Here is a 19,328-nt window from a genome sequence, read left to right as displayed (position 1 = left end):
GGTATAGAGATGATTAGAAATTTGTTAGAAACCGAAACATACTTTGTTACGTTTACGAATGCTTAAATGGCTAAAGACCACAACCATTCTTCACGTATGAGCGAATCGTCGTTATCTACGACCGGAAAGAACATGTAGTCATAATTGCTTCCTGTAATGCACCGAAAGCGCCGAGGGAGACGTCGAGTTTCCCCGGTCTCCGCGCAAAAGCAATCGTAGATTCTCCTACATCACGCACCCAGTGTTCGGAATGCAATCTTACCGAGGTACACGCTTGAGAAGATCGTATCAAGTTTTCTGAATAATTTCGCACTTAACGCGGAGGCCGCGAAATTTCGAGCTTTCCATAGAGGAAAGTAACGTTAGGGTAGTTTGCGGTATGGAAAAATAGTATCACGAGAGTACTCGATGCGGTGAAACAAGGTTGGAATGGTTTCCTGTTATTCGAAGCATCGTTTCAGAACAGGTTCTTCGCGGAAACGCAGAGTCTGATGAGTTTGGAAAAGAAATGGAATCGAAGAAACTTAAAGAGAAATTGTATCTTAAAAATGTATTGCAAAAAGAAATTCTATCGTTGTAGAATGATGTCTTAATTTAAATTAAACGTGTTCTTTTATATGCTGGTAAAATGATATATAATATTACAGAAAAAGAACACATTTCCATTCGCAGAGGTATAATTGTAAGGAAGACGTAATAATCTCCGTGGTTCAGTGAATAAAACATTTGTTCCGAGTTCGTTAAAGGAAAAGAAGAATTCCACTTTTAACTACTCACTATTAAATCGATTGAAATAATATTGCATTAGGTGGGTGTATGCACGAAATGTCGTTTATTCGAACGAAACTTTAACAGCGCGTCATTTCTTTAAAAGTCCGATTGAAACTACCCCTATTATTCCAGATTCGTAAGAATCCTCAATTGCTGCAATTAAAAAATTCATGGAACGAAAGTACGTTTCTGCTGATTTTCTTCTTCTTTGATCTTTGAAAATTTTGAAGACTACGAGAACCTGCGTTTACCTTCTAAATTAGATGAAAAGATAATTTTGATACTGGCAAAGTACTGAATTTTAAAACTATTTGCCTGCTATAGAAATAGAAAATTTCACTTATCATGTTCTTCCCCCATTGTAGGTCGTATGGTTCGTGGTCATATGCGTTGTACGATGTTAGAGCGATACAACAGCAGAATGGACGCAAGAATGGCCTAATCCAGTGACACGCGATCACACATATTCACGCACGCAGTGCATTGTATAACGTAAGATGTCGGTCAACCTTGCACCTAAGCCTGCATCAGAATAGAGAGACACGTAGACGCGCGGAACGCGTCTTACATCGTCACGCGTACCGAGTTTACGTACGTGTGTGCAATTTGGCGCGTGTGTGCATGGAAGGCATATATGCATATATCAAAGACCAGCGTGGAGCTCAGTCGACCAACCAACCACGTAGCAATGCATCAAGCCTGGTAATTTATAGCGGGGCGATTAACCCCTTCGCGTTTGCCGCCTCTCCCTTCCCCGGAGAAGATCTGAAAGTCAGATCTGCTAGCTTACTCCCTAATATACACGCGTCAAGATACACTTGACAAGCCGCATGACGAGTCCTTCGATACATTCCACTGTATCGAGCTTATTCCTCTATACTTCCTTCGATTTTGTACATAGTTTGACACAGAGTATAACCGTCATGCCATAGAAGGGGTTTCTTCTGTTAAAAGACGTAGGTTGTAACATCGAGACTATCGTATTTGTCAAAACGATCAGCTTTCAGACTCTTTGCTTTTGCAAATTACCAAAAGTACGCAGGTGTTTTCGGTAATACTATTGGAACATAAAATTTCCGTGTACTCGTGATATTGAATCGAGAACCTTCAAGATCGAGTTCTCCTCAAGCTCGCGAGAGAAATGATTTTTTATTAATTATCAAACTCCGCTAAATACAGCGTTGACTTTTATTGCGACAGAAATACGGTTATATACCTATTATATACCAAAACACAATGCATTTGAATACATTTAAATACATTCAGAGATCGATAAAATTTCACAAGCAAATCGTGAAAATAGCTGGAGTGAAAGAGTTCGTCGGATATTTTCATTCTACGGTCAGTATGGAACGATAATAGCATATTTTTAAATAAACTGCAAACATCATGCAAATCGACCGTTTACCAACGAACAGATTAGAGAAGAAATTGCAGTACTAAAGCGTGAAATCACTCCGGTAATTATATCTTCGGTTTTACGAGTTTAGCCAAGCATTTCGATCGAATGGAAAATAAGGGGCAGTAAAACCGACTTTCTACGTCGATAAAGTACGCCGTAGCGGTAAACCGGCTGTGTTATGCGTGAAATAATTCATTCGAAGCATTCGATCTTCAAAATTTCTTTGATAAATACAAACACGCATACTTTTATGTTAATTTTCTCTTCGCGTCACGAATACGCAGTCGCTTTCCATGAATATTGATTATCGTTATTGTTATATTCATGCCAGTGGAAAGCGGATGCATTACCAAAAAGAGGTTTCGCGGATGACCGCATTCTTCGCTCTTCTCCTAAAGCTGTTCTTAACTTAGGTAACTGATAACGATGCGAAGCCGTGCTTTGCGAAGACCTTCTTACAGCTTCGTCGAGAATCGCTTCTTAGGAAGCTAATATTCCTTTACACGTCATGATTTCCACTACGATAATTATTCAAAATAAACGACAAGATTTTTAGTAACATTTCGCTGTACGTTTAAACCGTCTGTTTCAATAACTCACGAAAGTATTAGGTTGTCCGAAAAATTCCTTTCGTTTCATAAGGCGATAATAGATGAACAACAATTTCTGTTTTATATTATTTTATTGAATTAGGTATGGTCCGTTTCGTTTTATTTCTATTATTATATTCGTGCATAATTCAATAAACTAATAAAAATAAAAAACATTGTGCGTCTATTATTTCCTTATAAAACGAAAGAAACCTTTCGGACAACCTGATATTTGTGAACCCTCACCATAAACAATTCCTATGAACATATCATCCGTATCAAATAAAATATCAAATAATCAGATCATACGATAATTCAGACTTCATACATCGCGTGTAACCGTGATCTGAAAGAGCAAAACATCTTATAATGCGAGCTACTGGCACCTAGATTGGCATGTTTTTCCTTGGCTTTCCTTCGGGACTCGTGACCCTGCGTTTGCCTGGTCGCTGTCGTCTCTAGGCGAGATACGAAATTTTACGAGGGAAAGTCCGCGTGCCGGTTCTGTTGCGAAAGCCGAGGTTGCGTTACCGGATGTCGTGGCACGACTCAGGCGCGATAAGGATACGCGCATGTTTGCCTTGTTACGTTGAGCGTTGGTGGCTTTACGTGAGACATCATCCCGGGCTACGTGCATCCTGAATGGAGAACGGAACGCACGCCGGTCGGATGCGAAATTCGGAGATGAAAATTATATCCGAGTCACCGATATGTTTCCTCCGAGCGTGCATTAGCCAACCCTCTTCTTTTTTTATCCCCCATTCGTCCTGACAAATCATCCCCGCTTTGTCGCGTTTTCCTTTTTTCCACTCTGGGGAATTTCATTTGCTCCGGCGAAAGGAACGGATTGGATGCTCTCTTTCACCGTAGATAAATGGTTCTTAATGCGTCACTTTCCACGTCCGCGATGGGCTACCGACGAATTTAAAAAATGGATCCGTTCCCAAGGAGTCTTGATTAAAGCCTGATTAAAACATCCATTCGTCTAGTAAAGTGATCGATCATTGGAAAGAATTGGAGGATAATTTTCGAGCTCTTTTGTAAACAGAAACGACGATAATTAGTCCAAATACAAGACAATTGTTCGATTTCTATGGCCTTGAAATGTGATATTAAGCTCGACATTCTAAGTAATTTTCGAACTGTACGTATGACTAGGCTTTAGTTTCCGGCATATTCGCAAAAAGAGCTTCGCTTAGATTTGGGTTAAGATTAGGCTACATTGTAGCGTTGGCGGTCTAAGTTTTACATAACGCGATCTAAATTTAACTCATTGATGATAATCAACTATAACGTAAATGATCGATTATGACTTGTCGTGTTTTTCAGCTGCCATCTCCACATTTTGTCAAACTTGTGTGTACAATCTATAGATCCTATTACATTGATCAAAGAAAAGCTCGTCACGAAGGGTTCAGAAACAGAAAAGTAGATTGAATCGGGAATGACCAAACACAGCACAGATAAGTAGTTCGTATAATCTGTGTTTGGAAGAAGGTTAGAGGAAGCTTTTCATTAAATATCTGAGATCAGTGAATAAACTCGCAGCATTGATAACCGGGCCAGTTGATACGTTATCAAGCCGGATGGTTCATTGCAAAGCAAGTTCTGAAAGAAGTGCCACCTCATAGAGCTAGTCGCTTCTTGCGACCGGTTTCCTTTCACTAGCTACGAACGTGCATAAAGCGAGGCTCATATATTTTCATTTGACACAGTTCTTCACGCGATATCAAGTAATGGAAGTTCTTCCGCAATGGGCTTTCTAGCACATCTGCCTAAACGATGCCGCTCGATGTCCAACAACGAGCTAGCGATCTTGGGATATTCGTTGAAAATGAGTACCGCGTATATGCAGCCATCGGAGTTTTTCACAATGTATCGGTGAAAAACAAAACGTGCTGCCTTGTTTCAGGCACATCGCTCCCTTGCTGTGTGCCAGCAACTTTTTAAATAATAAAAATGTCAGAGATTCGACGTATTCCAGACAGAAACAACGAGGCCGAAAGTTAAAAACCTAAGCTTAGATGTTTTCTAAATGACGAAACGAGTACTATGTCGTAATTTTGAGCAAAAGCGGCAGAGACGATCCGCGTGGAAGATTTGCGTGAAGCGATAGCGAAGTAAGTAATTCGTAAGTAGTAAAATAATACGTGTGGTGTTTATATTGAGCTATTGATCAAAATTGAGAATTTATTGAGAAAATACGTGAATTGATTTGGATGCAGGTTGCCACGTGAAGACTTGATAACAAAAATACAGTTTGTGTAAAGAAACTACTCACTGGTGTTATCGATTTCGACCGCCTTCCGGCTAAGAATATATTTTTACTCTGCGTAATTGAATCGAAGAACTTTGAATAATTTACGTCCCATCTTCAACTTTCGATTATCGGCGAATCTCGACAGATGCTGTACGCGAGATGAAAAATTCGAAACACGCTCTCCACTCGGAATTTTTTATTCGGAAGTCGCGTTGACATCTTTGCAGTTTCAGTCGAGAGTCATCTAATAAAGCGTCCGGGCCGTAAAAGCGGGGACAGAGCGAACGAAGTTGGACAAATATTCGTACGCGATATCGTATTCTTTTTCATCGTCGCGATTTCAAATACGCTGCTGGCCTCCCAAAACTGGAAGTTTAGTTGACTCGTTTAACGGCAGCGAAAGTTTCCGCTCGCGTCTGCAAAAGTATTCGCCACAGAAAGAGACGAAAAGGCTCGACTACTGTCCGTTGGGATTTGATTTTCCAGCATGGCAGTGCGGTCAGGGTAAATTCGTGGCCGGCATTTCCAAGAAGTTGTCGAATCCCCTCGACGTTCGGCCGTCACTTCTCTCTTTCTTAGACGTTTCCTCTCCGAAAGGAACAATCCAGTATTTCTACTTTCTTTCGTTTTTCTAACCTAGTTGGCTTTTGAGACCTTTGATCTGTCGTTACTCGATTCGATATACATCTTTTATTTCTTCCACCTAAGAAACTTCAATTGTATAGGAAGATAGTTTCAGCGTGGCATAGTAAAGAATTAACAGTTGCACAACACATAGAGACGTAGATTCACACAACGAGTGACTCTTACTCATATTCCAACACTACTAAAAGTACGATAAAAATTTAACGAGCCGTATCATTATTTACGTGTTATTCTCTTTGACGTTAATACGTACACGTGGCGAAGTGAATTGGTTTCGGGAAAATTTCAACGGTATTCGTTTAAAATGCGACGATTGCTGGTCAATATAAATCAAAAATTCCTTCCTCGTTGAATCGGTTATTCGATAACAACGGTGTCCCGATTGAATTTTCAAGGCTTTCGCTCACCTCTCAGCTATAAAACCTATACCATTACAGATCTCTTGAAGAATACTTGCAGAATACACGGTACATTTACTCGTCCCGTCGCGTCCTAGCCAAGAAACACAATGTAGACAACTATTCTCTTCCCTCTGAGCGTCTTCAGCTTCTCCGGATTCGAAGATTGCACTTTTCGGACGAGAATCGCCGCGAGCGAGCGCGGAATAAAGCGACTCACGAAATGCAGAACTTCACGGTGGATCTCGAGGAAATATCGGACGCGCGTGGTACGGAGCGATTACCATCGGCAGAGGGAAAGCTTCTCTAGCTTTCGAGTATAAGCTCGTGTAGCAGCTGGTTCATTTAATTCGCCCGATGCTTTTGTTTCCTACCGTACACGGTGTAATTCAATTATTGCCCCGGCTGGTACTTCGATTCAGCTGATGGGAGCAATAAGCCGAGCCGTTCGTTTGCTTAATTCTTCTCTTCTACCGATACTATCGGTGCAATTCCGAGATTGCTCGTGGTTGCTTCTAAGCTCACCGCTTTGTGTCATACGGTTGCTCGATCGGCGATCCTTTTTTCAATTACTATCGCTATTGTTAGCCTGTATAACAATATTGTTTATTATTCTTGGCCAATGAAGCTTTGGAGTGACGTTTTTTTTTTTTTTTTGTAAAAACAGTTCAGTGTTGGCCTCATTCAATGGTCAATTAAGTTGAAGCCTGTAAATGAGAGCCATACTGATTTATAATTTTAGTTTGTAAAACAGGAAAACGACGATACGAATATGTATGTATCAGCTATACGTTTGGTATTGTGTGTTATTTATGCTTGTGTTTTCGAACGATTACGAGTTTTATATTATAGAAAATGACAGATATGCTTCGATGGATTTATCGGTAAAACGGTACTACGGCTTATCGACAGAAGTTCAAAAGATTATTTTGAATAAACACGGTGCTTGGCTCTCGGTAGCAGCCGGCACGAAACACCCTAATTGCCGGCTACATGGTCATAATCGTTCCTTCGATCGTATCCTTCTAGCAATTTTTCTCGTTAGACTCACAAGATATTAAATTATTCTCCCATCGCGTGCACCTTACCATTTACTTATTCTCAACATTTTCAAATTCGAAAGAAAAAAAGGATAGGTCGAAAGAAAAGCCAATGATCTGTGAATTCGCGTGTCTCGCTACGAATGTCAGTCAAATTTCGAACTGTTTTTAACGCATACACATTCGCATTATATATTCGAGAAACTATGAACGAGCAACCAATCGAAAACGCAAACGACGAAGCCGCTTGCCATCGGATTACAGAAACAAGTTCCCAGGCGAAGTACCTTGAACGTGGAATGTTTGAAAGTCACGAACGAAGAAGTCAGCTTTCTGTGCTTTTTCCGCGCGGTGTTCCACGATTCTGTAAATATAATAGGAACAAAAAGCTGCAAGGTTGAGAGATCGAGCGTGGAAATAAGACAGTCGATGCAATTTCAAGGGTGGTCGTACACGTGTCCTTGACGTTGTACTCGGAACTCGCGAGCGCTTCAAGTTTAGCCAAAATTTCGCCTCGATCCTTCATGCATATCCACGAGAGAGGCCGGCTTGCGTCGGATGCCAGATGCAAATGCGTATGCAATGGCCGTGCATACGTGTGTACGTATGTTATCGGCGTCCAGATTTCGGTCGTTTACCGGCCCCGTTCTGTATATCCGTGCGGTGGAACGCATTATATATGATCCGACTACCGAGTACGCGTTAGATTGTTGCGATGACGTATGCGCCAGCCTGACGCGTATCCTTGACATCGATGCCGCCGAAAGCGCTAGCGGCGAACTTGCGAGAATATCGCACCTTTCGCCTTTCACCTTTCACCTTTCATCCTGTATCTTTAATTTTGAAGTGAATGGTTTTTAAAGAGGAAAGCGTCTACGAGAAGAGTCTCGTGTTTGCTGCGGTAAATTTAGGATTCAGGACTGTGGAACATACTTATATTTGGACGTCTCGGAATTCTGGTAGCGTTAGGAGTTAAAAGGGATGGGTTCGACGTTAAGAAATTGGATTTTATAGCACGTTGATGCGATGAAGTAAAGTTTAATAATTTGCTGAGATAAAATGGATTAAAGTGTACAGTTTCTTGCGAGTTGAAATCAAATTTGGGGTTTCTTGTGTTAGGCAACTGGATCCTGCGGTTTCCTGCGTTACGACCATTTTCAAGCGTACAGTCGATTGTTTAACAAGACTTAGGTGATTCATTTGAAGGCTCGTTAACACGTTTCTAGATGTTTTACATAAATTATCGATTTATTTAATTGCGAATGAAATCAGGCATATCCCAATTTTCTGTATCATTTCCTACTATATAGAACGTTGAAATATTATTATCCATTCCATCTCTCTTGACTCGCTGGCCACTAAGTCAGCTAACTGGCTGCGAATTCTCAGTAGTAAGATGCGTAGCTTTTAAGTAACACTATAATATATGAAAATAAGGAAATATAAATGTTTCATTATTTTAAACTACTGATGAAATGACATAACTTCATGCTCGTTTAGTAAATAGTCTGTTTGATATAACGTTGCAAATTAACAAAACAATTTACCTGTTTGACAATTCACTAAATTAATTTAATAAATTATTATGCAGAAGGAGTCAGATGTATAGAAAATATATCTTCGAATTTCAAACACGAAGAAGAACATAATTCGGACGTGTAGTTCACCTGATAACGTTGTTGATAACGGCGTCGTTATAATCGAGCTTCATCAAGGTGTCTACTGACAAACTAATATCCATCATACGTTGTCAAAGTGGTGCGACGTGCTGCGTGACTTCATGGAACAGGGTTCATTTGAGATACAATTAGGAAGGATTAAATTGATCAAGCAATCTCATCCTCAAAATATCGTCGCGCCTCTGAGTTTTCCCTCAAACATTGAAAATCTGAATGAAATTAAATCGATGTCATTGCCGTTATATTTGGAGGCTCCAATGGAATTTAACGATGTAATATAATCTCGAAACGATTTCCGATAGAAAACGAAAACGTATCCGATCAGTTGCAACGATCGAACTGAAAAATTGTAATCTTTGAAATGTTTTCCTAAATTCGTTCATTCCGAGGTATTATGCAAATAAAATATCGAGCTTGGCCGCACTCGATATATCGAACGATACGCATGGCGAAACGGGAACGCAAATAGAAAAACTACCTGGACCAAAAATATCCATCCATTGCCGAATTTGGAGTTGTAGTGAATTTAAACTGTCGCTTTTACTATTTTATATTCGCTCGTCCTGTCGTCCTCTTTTTCAAACATATTTTTTTCACGCGTTTTTGTATCTTCCCAATTGCCACATCATTTTGCTAAACGTGATTTAGCGTAAAAATGTTCACCACACCTTTTATGCGAATGTGGAAATCTTCGCGTCTAACAAATAGCGGCTATAGAAGAGAGAGAGAAAAATATACAGGAAGCTAAATGGAACGATAAAATACAATTCTCAGTAGGTATCGAGGTTATCGTGATTCGCTATATATTTTTTCGTCACGTTGCGAATCATTCCGCGAGTTTACCTTATGTCGCGGCAATTTATCTGTAAAGTGTCGCCGTGTCTGCTGAAAGCATGCTAAATTAAACACGAATCTTCAAGCAGATCGAGTCGTGAAATTCACCGTTAGCTAAATTTCCCAAGTGTTTTCGACGCAGTTATTCCCCGAATCCGTTGCCGTTACGACGAAATTTCGCGAGGGGCAATCCGTGTTTCCCGATATTTGGCGCATTAAAATTAAACTTCATCCGGGGATACAAGCCTACCGCGTTTAATGTACTTTATCGGCGCATATTCCCATGGAAAGTAAGGGAACTCGAAGAAGTTTCGTCGAGGAAGTTGTGCGCGGCGTTGGCAAACGAAATTTCATGGGCGCCAAGTCGGTGAATTTATATTTATAGACGATAAAACGAAAGAAAGAATCGGAGGAAGGAGAATGAAAAAGAAAGAATCGGCCAGAAAATTAAAATCGTTTCATTGTCTGGGTGTAGAGATAATTAAGCTACGTGAAGATTTAAGTAGAAGCTTTGGGGACGCGAGAAGACGCGAACGCAAACGATTCCCCTGTTTGTTAAGGATTAAGCTGTTCCAGTCCCGTAGCATCTTACGTAATGAGACGACGATTAAACCCTGCTGTTTGTATCCACATCGTAAGAATTCACCCGTTTACGACGTTAATTTGGCGAATGAAGATTTCAACAAAACTATTCAATTTGCCTTGATCTAACTAGGAAGTCCACGTATCATCCGTTTTTGTAGTACGATTCACTATATCTGGCCAATTTTTTGGATTTTCTCGTTAGAGAAGAACACAGCTTGGAATGCAACAGTTTACGCTTGGAAAATTGAAGGTCGAACAGTGTCGCGCAAAGGCATAACGATAAAATAACAATGCCGTAAATATTTATCGTTCACCGAGAGTAAATAAATACGTGCAACGGCCATTTCATATCCACAATAATCCTCAAATATTGATTAAACTCCGAGGCGCGTCAATTTTACATGGTAATGGTGCTAAATTGATTAGCTTTAAACAATGTAGCCAGCTGCACCCAGTTAACGAAAAATTGCATGCGACGCCAACATAAACGACGAACAGTGTGACATTTTTTTCAATACAGCCATCGGGGGACGGTAATTCCAATACGGAACAAGCACAAGTTCCTGTAGTTCTCGTACGAAGAAGGAAAAGAAAACGAGAGGAGGAGAAAGAAAGAGGCAACTAGCTTGAATCAACTTTTAAACGAGTCTCGTTGCGCGATCCAGTTCCAGCGGTGGAACTAATCAAGAGAAGGCGGTCTGGAGATTGCCTTAAAACCCGTGCTCTCCAGTTACAAATCCTTCTTAGGCTGGTTGTTTCACGCCTTGAGAAACAACCGCCAGCGGAGCGGTGCTACGGTAATCGATATAAGCCATAGGATTATCGCAAAGTTCTGCAGAGCGCATTCATTGGCCAGTGAATAGCGAGATGCGAGCAGCTGTTTGATCATGATCCCGATGTGGCCGTGTATTTACCGCTTTCAGGTTGTTTTTTCCGTGGCTTTCAGAGATACGCTGCTTTGAACCTTAAAGCCTGGCAAGGGAACGGTACACCAGCAGTGGCTGCACCGCCAGTTCCAACACGTCGTTGCAATCGAACGCCTCCGATGAGAGCGCCGATCCTTTCCATTTTCTCCTATGCTCTCTGTGCTTGTCACATCGAACGCATTCGTGCAAGGTTCGCGGACTCACTCGTCCAACGTTTTGCTCGTAATTAACTCGTATATCGAACGTTTGATCTGCTCGTGAAGCGTTCGCTAATATTTCAGCTGTCTCAATATCTCTCGATGACGGAGTACTTCTTCGTGTTAACGTTTTATAATATCGCGAATCATTCGCTAATATTTATCACCATTCAAGTAATTTATCATCATCGGCTATTAATATCACTCGCTGGCATCGTACTTCATCCTTCGAGTATCGATAGCAGCGTTAATTTAATGATAAGGAATAGCGAATTACTTGTTAACAGATCCGGAGTATAGTTGGCAATTTTTCTTCGAATACAGCTTCCAGAGTTGATGAGAACAGTTTGCAGCCCGAACAATAGAAAAAAGTGAATTTTGATTGACGTACAGGCTACATGCGCTTTTTCTCTTCCAATTTTTCCACGTGAAATAATTTCATTTTTGCACGTCTATGCTGGCTCGTTTAACACGCAATTTGCTACTTCACTAAGTTTAGTCGAGCTTCAGCTTCTACGATTAAGTAGATCATCTTTATGTTCTTCCTCGCTCTAGAGTTTCAGTATACGCACGACGAGTAGAATATTCGTAGTCAGACATCCCATCGAGCCGAGCCGACTATTTATCTCGATAGAAATTTTTTCCTTCGTTATAGCGCTAATTAAATTTTGAAATATTTCGTACAAGACACGCAATACGTGCGTAAAAAATTCCTACTAGCGTTCGAACATTTTTATGAAAGATTGTAAATCAAGGCATTAGTTGGTCGTAATCCGCGGTATTTCTCGCAATGGCAGATTTGAAACAGAAGGGGCCGAGTAAACGGCAGGGAACACTAAAATTCTCCTTTCCTCGAATTCCGCGATCGTAAATCACTCGGAGGGTCGCGTCGCGCGCCGTTAACTCGCGTCGCCGATTCGTATTCCACGATATATTTTCGATCTCCGGTCGGCCACCTCTCGCGATCCCCAAGGATCCCCATTAATTGTGTCGGCGTGTGCGTGCAGCCAGGCCACGAGCTAGCTCTCGCGTCACGGCCATTTGTCACGCGGCGATCATCGAGCCGCTTGAAATCAAGGCGTCAAACCGAGCGGCTCTTCTTCTGCCCCGCGACGGAAGTCTGGCAAAACGAACGCGTCCGCTCGCAAATCGCCGCGATTTATGGTCCGTGTTACGTTTCCTGAAAAACTGCTTCACACGCGATCATTTCCTGTAACTGTTTCGCCGCGAGTTTCTATCTATCTGTCATTCTATCTTGTTGCTACCAAATGATTTCACTGTGCTCCGGGTCCCATAGCTGAGTTGAACAATGTTTTGTGAGAACGTAGAATGGATTACGATAATGAAACTTCCGGGAATTTTAACACGAGCCGTATACTACCATTAATCAGACGAAAATCTTTGGCATATTTTCACTATTATTTTTTCGTTATCTGGATCTATAGTTTCGTATATTCTTTCTAAAATCTACGTTCTGCGAGTTCTGTTTGTATAAAATTTTCTTCTATAAACATGAATCTACTTACCACGATCTTTTGAAGTCCTCTTTCTCTATATCCTCTGCATCCGGCGATGACAGTGCAGCGAGGACTCGATATTTCACTGAAAGGGAAGGAAAAACGGAATATTATAAAATAGAGGAAATGTGGAAATACAAATTCTGAAATTTGTTGATTTTGAAATCGCAGCTTTATGCCTCTTATAATTGAAAGAACTTCGTATAATAATTATTCTAATCGAATCAACAATACAACGCAGTAAACAGGCAAATATTGTGAAACGTGTAAACGGTAACAAACATCCAGTTCTACAAACCGCTCTTCCCATTAACTTGTCGCTAGAGCCTTTCAGAAATACGAGATGCCAATCGTCGTAAAAATCACACGAGACGTTACTACGACGCAAAGAATTCTATTGCAAGGAATTTCTAAATTTCACGCGCTCGGAATATCTTCTTTGATGAACGAAAGATGACTAGACGATGCGACGGTGTAAGTCACCAAAGTATCCAAAACTGTAATCTAATCGATGCAAGGTCTAAGACCCCACCTTCTCCGTCATCGAACTTGACGTATCGTCGATACTTTATCGATTCTGCGAAACTCTCCGGTAGAAGCAGTCTCCTAGCTACCGACTTTAGTCGATGTAGCGTACGTATGAACAAAAGCCGATCGTTCGAAATACACGATATACGATCAAAAAAAAAGCGATTTGCGAGGAACAATCGCGATTGAAACGTCAGTGTGGAGCGCGCACGGCTTCTCATCTTGACGAACGACGCTGTAATGTCGATGTTAATCGACAGACACCGCGTATTCGCATGATAAAAGTTCGTGTATACGTCGCATCGATGAATCGATGTATCATAATAATTGCGCGCTGAATATTTCACGATCTTTTCCATTGATAATAAAACAACGCGGTTTCGAAGCTGCTTGTTCTGTCGGGCCGTTCATATTGTCCTGTCGCGTCTCTCTCGACGAATGGGATTTATCCTGATTTCGATCGCGCAACGGCGAGATTCGCGCGTAAAAATGCTGTTACTCGGCCGTTTTATCGTCCTGAAATTCTGGTTTAACGCGGAAATGAGCCTGGGTCCGCGATCGTCAATAACTTGAGAGAATTTTACAGGCTCCTGTGCAACGTAGTGCTCTGTATATCGATTCTCGTTCGTGTTGAAAATAGCTTCTCCCATATACGATGAATATTTTCGTTAATTTCTGATTTAATCATATCCGTTGCAGTGCGGTAAAACGAAAAGCTTCCGGATATGTTCGTATTTCTTTGAATATACTAATACTTGCCTGAGTTATTAATGTTTCTATGGATTAATTGTAAAATATTGAAGTATATTTGCACGATGTGTGTTATAAAAGGAACGAGAATATAAAATAAATACGAGTTATAATCTTGGTAGCTTAAAAATCTTCTTTGTCACAAACCGTGTCTTTCTCTGAAGCTTCAATGGATATTAGAATAATTTAATTCGGTGCCAAACATGCAGTTTTCTAAATAGAACATCCTGAAGTTTCGAAACGTTTCATTTTCAACTAGGTGTTTAAGTGACAAGACGATTCAAAACGTCAGATGTGCGATGAAACTCTTCAAGAGAACAAGATAGCAACTAAGACGAGAATAATTGAAACGATGAGGAAATAAAACCAGAATAGAATATATCTAGCTTGGTAGAGCTCAGGCAGGAATGTACAGTCGTTATTAACTCGGGTTCGTGTCTTCTCACGGTTAACTTAAGCCTTCGTGATATGGAAGACACGCGGCGTTCTTTCGTCTCTGCGAAAACCAAAAAGGTTAGTAATTGCATAATCGTGATTCTCTATAATTTCGCGTTATCGTGTAGCTGATTGCGTCTAATAGCCGCTATTAAGGGCAGAGATTGACCGGATAACTGATCGAACAAAGCCAGAAACGTTTGGCAAAAGTTAGAAGTTAAGAACCTCTTAGATCAATACGACTCGTCGTGCGTGAGTTAACGCGTAGCGACTCAAACGTGTCAAGCAGCTGAAAGTGGCACAGATCGGATGATAAGTTAGGTCGATCGACCAACCAGTGGAAGAAAAGCGTTGAGGAGTCGTGGAATAACAAAGGGGCTGAGTGACGCCAGACAGACAGGCAAATATTCTTCCGTGAGAGACTTCAAAGTAATGGGAATTGCGAGTTGAACGGGACCGGTGCATCAGACAGGCTAGTTTCTATTCTACGACTTCCTGTTCCGCTCAACTGTTTCCTCTCTGCCTCAGCGTGGTTAATTCGATGGAGATGTAGTCGAAAGAACCTTTGCGCTGGATAGTTTTCCGGCTCGTTGTGCGGCGATCAGAAGCCAACACAGATTCCAACAGGACGTAAACTTTTTGCTCGGTGGATAAATTATCAGGATCCGGATTTCAATGTGTCGCAGTGTCGATCGTGTGACTTTAATTAAACTCCGCTTGCAATAATTTGCATGCTACTTAATGTTGGGGTGTGAATTCAATGCAATCTGCCGCGTTCGCTTGTCATAGGGCAAGTTTCAACGGCGTGTCTATAGCCCACACTTACGGTAATAGAAGCTGCACTCAGCATCGCCGCAGCATCGTTGGAATTTCGCGAAACTAGATTTCAAGCAGCCGCGAGATCAAAGTGTCATTAAGTCAATTCGATCGCAAGGAGGAAACACGCACGAGGAGTCTCGACAAATCCCACGACGGTACGGGATAATGATCTGAATGATAATGCACACTGCCAAAGCTTCTCAGAGAAACTTAAATCCAACGGCGTATCTAACTCGAACTCAACCTCCTTCTCCCCAATTTAGGAACTGCTCCGAGCACCTTTCAGATTCCCGATGAAAAAATCACGAGAACGCAGTGAAAGATATCTTTAGGACGTCGGAATTGAAAGAAAGGAAATACGTGACTCGACTGTCTTCCTTCCTCTGCACGGCTCGGTTCGAAGGTACTCAGCGTCCTACAAAATGGTCGATAAAAAACGAGCGACGTTGGAAAATTTGCATTGAATGCTCTCTCTCTCTTTTCCTTTCTGCAGGAAAAGTCCAGTTAGCGAAGTTTAGTCCTCGACGGTGGATCGAATCGAAAAGTTTTTCCAGTAGACTCAAAACACGAGTGTGACTCTAACATTCAGCAGTGCTGGCCTCGGAGAAAACAGAGGGCCGACACGAAGAGTGGCGAGCAACAAGGGAAAGGGTTGTTCCGGCTAGCGATTCTACCATGCAGTCAGCGAACCACCCCGCCATCCAGCCGGTCGGCCAACCACGCAGTAGGGAGAGTCAGCGACGAGTCAGGCGGCCAACCGAGCGACCGACCGTGCACCAGTCTAGCGTTGGCGCACGTCGCGGCAACACGTGCACCTTCGCAATCGTCGATTTCTCCGTCGTCGATCGACACTGTTCCGTTCTCCGTCTGTCGGTTCGTTACGTCGAGATCGAGTTTTAGCCACGAGGAATATCAATTTTCTATCGTTTGCGATCTTTTCCTTGGTCCTTTTTTTCTTTTTTTTTTTCTTAAACGATCACGAATCGATCGTCCGAGTGGATGGTGCTGTGAGATTAATCTACGTGTGTACGCGAGTTTGCTCCGACCAACCGAGGATCGCTCAGGAGGTAATGGTTCCATTCGATGAGGTATCGATACTATTCGCGTCTTGCGAATTTCCTGTATAAACGCGATTTGATTGAGTCAAGGAAGGTATCGAAACTCGACACGTGCTGTGCAACTAATATAATTCGTGCTGCGCGGGAATAGAATCCAGCTAGCCGATGTTGTTTCGATCGAGGGGCGAGTTTGTCAAAGAATCATGGCGAACGCTGCCTGTTGTCGAGGATTTTTATTAAGAAGCGTGTAAACGGACAGATTTTGGTTGGAAATGAATGTGGTAAACGAAACTTGCGAATCGATTTGCGGTACTCGAGTGGAAAAACCGATTCGCGTGACACGTTGTCGCGGTTTTTGGTTCAACTTGGTTCGCGTTGGACCTCGATAAAAGGGGGAAGGAGCGACGCGGCGCAACGCAACACCCTGTTTGCGGTATTCTGACGCGTTTCAATTCGCGACTTTCTTCCCTCCTTTTCTTCTTTCTCCTGTTTAAAGAGGATGTAATGCTATAGTTGGAATTTCGCGTTCTTTCGCTTTTGTGACAAGTTTCGTGCTCTTGCTTTACGACTCGGTGCTAAAGGCCTTTCACAAGTGTAACCGAGATCTGAAAGAAAATAGCACGAAGCGCAAAAAGCAAAGCGACCTGCGATTCGACGAAATGGTTGAGTCGTACTACTTGCCTCCGCGGTTCTTCTATGTTTAAGCGTACTCGTGGCTGCTTTTTCAAACTTTCTCCACCTATGTTCGACTATGTACTATACGTGCACAAGCATTCCACGAGTATAACCCAGAAATCAATTCGGTACCGTTATTACACGTTACGTCTGATGCCACCTATTCGCCCATGCTCGACTCGTACTACTTAACCGTTCTAATTTTCAATCTGTCCCCGTTAGAATTATAGTTTTAATCGACTGACTGTACAAAATTCATCGTCATCCTTTCCTTTCTTTAAGAGTTAATGGCGCACGTCAGGAAACGATCCGATCGTTTCGATCGATCGAAGTTTAATCGCTCGCTAACCGTTCCATGTTCCTTTTTTCGTCTCTCCGTTTTCAACAGAAAATAATTACATCGCGTGATCGGGTCTTATTAAACGCAGCAGAAATATTCCGAGTAGTACCTTCGATTCGTTACACCCTCGATACTGGCACAGTTTCGTGACCGTATTCCCCGCGAGTTTCCTCCACTTCATACTTTTTCCTCATCTGGATGTTGCTTTCTAGGATTCCCGGAACTTTTCTTGGCGTTTATCGAGCACAGAAAGCGATTCGTTTCTCCTTGAAGAATTATTTCGATGGCTGTCACGCCGTGCCTGGGACCGTGTTATCGAACCGCACGCAAAAACGCAATTCTCGTGACAACAGACTGGTCTTTTCTTCCATTCGTTCTTTCGATCCAAACCGAGTATCGACTGACTGGTCCGACTAAGCCCGAGCAATTAGAAGTATCGGTTGGTCCGAGCGACGTTCCGAGCCGCTCGATAGAAAGGAACGGAGGTGAGTCTCATCCGATACCAAAAAGTTGACGTCGCAATTCCATCGACGACGTTTTTTGCTCGTTCTCCGTTACAGTCGATACGTCTATTCACCGTTTGCGTTCATTTTGGATGCCCCTTCGAGATTAGAAACACAAATCACTGCACCCTTTGCGCTGCTCTATCGCAGTGAAAACGGAGCTGAGTATTTTCCTCGATCAAAACATTGGCTCCGTCTCGTGAAAGAAAAATGTGCGGGACGTCACTCTGAGTAAAGTTTGATGAAGCTTGTAGAGACCTCTGGATATTCTTTTCTTTGCAGGATCTTGCGAGAATATTAGGCAGATATTGTTTTTTCAAGCTTGTTTTCGCCGTAGATTGATTTAGAAAATGGCCTCACGTAATTTTATAAATTAGTACGTGAATCTAACGTTTTACGTATTTCATGCACGTTGATTTGCTTCGAAGAAAGTAGCGATTTTGAGCAGCCTGGCGTTTCGTTTCTCGATTTGATAATTACAGAGAAGCAGATTTGGAATATAATAAAGAGCGTGCTAAAAATATATCCAACTGAAAAGTTTAGCAGCCGTCTCGTTTAATTTTGGAAATAAATGGGGACAGATATATATATAGTAAGGGACGCGTTGCCGTTAAGTCTGCTCCGAAAGTAGAGTAATGAAATATCTTTATCAACGCTTGTTACACTCGGTGTGTACCGGATGTCATGTTTCGCGTGATTCATTGCACCGAGCGCGTTATTGATTCGGTCGCGCCCGCAATTCGTGAATCATTTGCTCGAAGAAGTTTCGACGGAATGTTTGTAAAAACATCGTTAATTATTAAACTTTTGTGAACCTGGCGTATAGTGGCTGAGTCTCTTAGTTAGAACTCGAAACAACTGGTTTTCCACGATGGATTTATACACGTTTTTCCAGCGTCGGTAATTTTCAAATATTCCAACTAGTAAAATTCGGTACGGTCAATAAAGTTTTCAGGAACTTGCAGCAAATTCTATTTCTGCTCGATCAAATATTTCCGGTTGCGTGAAGAATGGAAATATTCGAATAATTGCCGAAGAATGGATCGACAGTTGACGCGAGAGATCAGATTTCTTCTCCGTGCTTCCTGGTTCGAAATTATTCATGGAAAGAAAAGAAGGATCGTAACGACGTCGCCGTAAAATAAACTCGATGTTACGCAGGGAGAAAGAGAGAATTACGAACATAGATCAAATAATACGACAGAATTTTATTTCGTAGCAAATTAATGATATTACAACGATTTATAGCTACCTCGGTGATCGTATCTTAAAATATTATAACAAATTTAGTTCTCGCTGTGTTCCACGTGGTAATAAAAGCAAACCGTACACCGTTAATCGACGAAGATCGTAAAAACACGGGTGCAGTAGGAAAT

At 41.8% G+C, this 19,328-nt stretch overlaps 1 protein-coding gene across 4 annotated transcripts in view; it reads left to right on the top strand.

Moving 5' to 3' along the window:
- LOC117160837 (uncharacterized) overlaps positions 1-19,328 on the top strand; it is a 182,566-nt gene that overhangs the window by 75,951 nt on the left and 87,287 nt on the right. For 2 of the 4 annotated variants that reach the window (XM_033341875.2, XM_076623747.1), the window contains exon 1: positions 16,173-16,443. The exons of 1 other annotated variant lie outside the window; for it this stretch is intronic. The gene's annotated coding sequence lies outside the window, so the exon portion shown is untranslated. Of the gene's footprint in view, positions 1-16,172; positions 16,465-19,328 lie in introns of those variants that run through there. One more of the 4 variants, XM_076623748.1, reaches the window with a different exon arrangement.

This window comes from Bombus vancouverensis, chromosome 13 (genome assembly GCF_051014615.1).
Source record: "Bombus vancouverensis nearcticus chromosome 13, iyBomVanc1_principal, whole genome shotgun sequence".
Lineage (NCBI taxonomy): Eukaryota > Metazoa > Arthropoda > Insecta > Hymenoptera > Apidae > Bombus > Bombus vancouverensis.
The sequence above is the reverse complement of the archived record's forward strand: the minus strand, read 5'-3'. Positions and strand labels throughout refer to the sequence as shown.